The 2,578-nt window shown below is 41.3% G+C and overlaps 1 non-coding gene across 1 annotated transcript; it reads left to right on the top strand.

The window, feature by feature from the left end:
• Positions 1-1,575: 1,575 nt before the first annotated feature.
• Positions 1,576-1,682, top strand: LOC114372690. The gene has a single exon (XR_003658261.1). It is a non-coding gene; the product is annotated as a small nucleolar RNA R71 (small nucleolar RNA).
• The last annotated feature ends 896 nt before the right edge of the window (positions 1,683-2,578 follow it).

Genomic DNA, 2,578 nt, shown 5'->3' with positions numbered 1-2,578 from the left:
ATCCTTGAGAAAATCCATCTTCCATATTCAAAATATAAAAATCAACAGGGAAAATCAGTTCACCAACTCTAACTAAGACATCTTCTATGAAACCAACAGGGTAGGCAACACTTCTATTAGCTAAATGAATTACCACATCAGTTGACTACAAGGGACCTAGAGATAGAGAATTAAAAATAGACAGAGGCATAACACTAATAGAAGCTCCTAAATCTAGCATGGCATTGTCAAACTTACTATTCCCTATAATACAAGGTATGCTGAATGTACCTGGATCTTTGCATTTTTCAGGAATTTGAGGAACAGATTTACCAATCAATGCGGAGACATTTCTGCCCATGCTAATCCGTTCACTTCCTTTAAGCTTCCGCTTATTAGTGCACAGCTCCTTCAAGAATTTGGCATATCTTGGAATTTGCTTTATTGCATCCAACAGAGGTATGTTTACCTCTACTTTTCTAAACGTGTCCAAGATCTCTTTCTCTGCCTCTTCCATTTTTTTTGTTTGAAACTGCTCTTGGAGGGAATGGAAGAGGGGGAATGTGCTGCTTCTGCAAATCAGAATTACCTGTGGAAGAAGATTCACCTGCACAGAAATTGTTAGGTAAATTTTTGTCATCACCTTTTTCTGGAGTAGAGTGAAGTTTGGCAGGTTCATTTGCAGATGAGGAAGGTGCTACGGGTTGAGGTCCTTGACACTGCTTTCCCGACCTCAATGAAATGGCACTGACATTTTTGGGATTTTGGATAGCTTGAGAAGGCAACTTGTTAGAATTCTGGGACTGTTGTTGATTCAATTGGGTAGCCAATTGTCCCATCTGATTGGTTAAGCTCTGAATGGAGGCTCTGGTCTCTTGCTGAAACTGCATGTTCTGCATAGTCATTTGCCTCACAAGTTCTTCGAGGGAAGGTTGTGGAGGGGCCTCAACTGTTGGCTGTTTCTGGGGTTTTTGTTGTTGTTGGATTGGTGGAGGAATGTATGGTCTGCTTGGGCCAGTAGCATTTTGGAAGGAAGGAGCAGGCTGTTGTTGTTGTTGCTGAGGGCTGGACCATCTGAGGTTAGGGTGATTCCTCCATCCAGGGTTGTATCTGTTGCTGGAGAGGTCATAATTGTTCTACTGTGGTTGATTTTGCTGCTGAGGTTGAGGAGGTCTATTGTAAATATTTGCAGCATAAGCTTCAGGCTGCTCGATTGCTCCAGGTTGCTGCATGGAAGGGCAAAGGTCTGTATGGTGGTCAGCAGAGGAGCACAAACCACAAACCCTTGCAACAGGTACAAATTTCTGATTCAAGGCCAACTGGGTTACCAAGTTAACCAATGCATCCAGTTTTCCTTCAAGCTTCTTAGTCTCAGATGATGCAGCTGAGTTTGTAGCTACCTCATGCACTCCTCTAATGACTATGGCATCATTTATGGCGCTAAACTGCTGAGAGTTGGAAGCCATCTTCTCAATTAAATTTCTGGCTTCAGCAGGAGTCATGTCTCCAAGGGCTCCACCACTAGCAGCATCTATCATACTTCTCTCCATATTACTGAGTCCTTCATAAAAATATTGGAGAAGAAGCTGCTCCGAAATCTGATGGTGAGGGCAACTGGCACATAGTTTTTTAAATCACTCCCAGTACTCATACAGGCTCTCTCCACTGAGTTGTCTAATACCTGGGATATCTTTGCTGATGGTTGTGGTCCTGGAAGCAGGGAAATTTTTTTCTAAGAATACTCTCTTAAGGTCATCCCAGCTCGTGATGGACCTTGGAGCAAGGTAATACAGCCAGTCCTTTGCCACTCCCTCCAGAGAATGAGGAAAAGCCTTTAGAAATATGTGATCCTCCTGGACATCTGGGGGTTTCATGGTGGAGCAGACAATATGAAATTCCTTCAAATGTTTGTGCAGGTCTTCACCTGCAAGGCCATGAAACTTTGGAAGCAAATGAATCAGTCCAGTTTTAAGAACATATGGGACATCCTCATCAGGGTATTGGATGCACAAGCTTTCGTAGGTGAAATCAGGTGCAGCCATTTCCCTTAGAGTCCTCTCACGGGGTGGAGGTTGTGCCATGTTCTTAGAATGTGCAAAATCAGAATGCTCAGAATCAGAATGCTCAAAATTATAATGCTCCAAATCAGGATGTTCAAAATCACCAATAACTGAATGCACAGATTCATCAGTAATGGAACGCTCAGGATGATCAAAAGGTATAAAATGATGCCTAACTAATCTATGAAATGTCCTATCTATCTTAGGGTCAAAGGGTTGTAAGTTAGATGGATTGCCTCTAGTCATACACTACATTCAGCATGCACAACTAGTTGCCTTGTCATGTAAATAAAGGTGCAGGTTTGAACTACAGCTACCCTCAAATGATATCCAAATGACTTGAAATTTTGTGAGCAACCTTATAAAATGATGAGAAGATAGCACAAAAATTTCAGACAAAAATTCAAAGTCTAACTATGAAAGCTAAAATTGGTGGGTTAAGAAAAATAAGTGAATAAAACTTGAAAAATAAAAAAACTTTTGCCACGGCATAGGAAATTATTTTCTACCCCAAATGTATATATAATAATTGCGATTAT

Source organism: Glycine soja, chromosome 10 (genome assembly GCF_004193775.1).
Source record: "Glycine soja cultivar W05 chromosome 10, ASM419377v2, whole genome shotgun sequence".
NCBI classification, from domain to species: domain Eukaryota; kingdom Viridiplantae; phylum Streptophyta; class Magnoliopsida; order Fabales; family Fabaceae; genus Glycine; species Glycine soja.
Note: the sequence above shows the minus strand (reverse complement) of the source record. Positions and strands in the feature narration are given on the sequence as shown.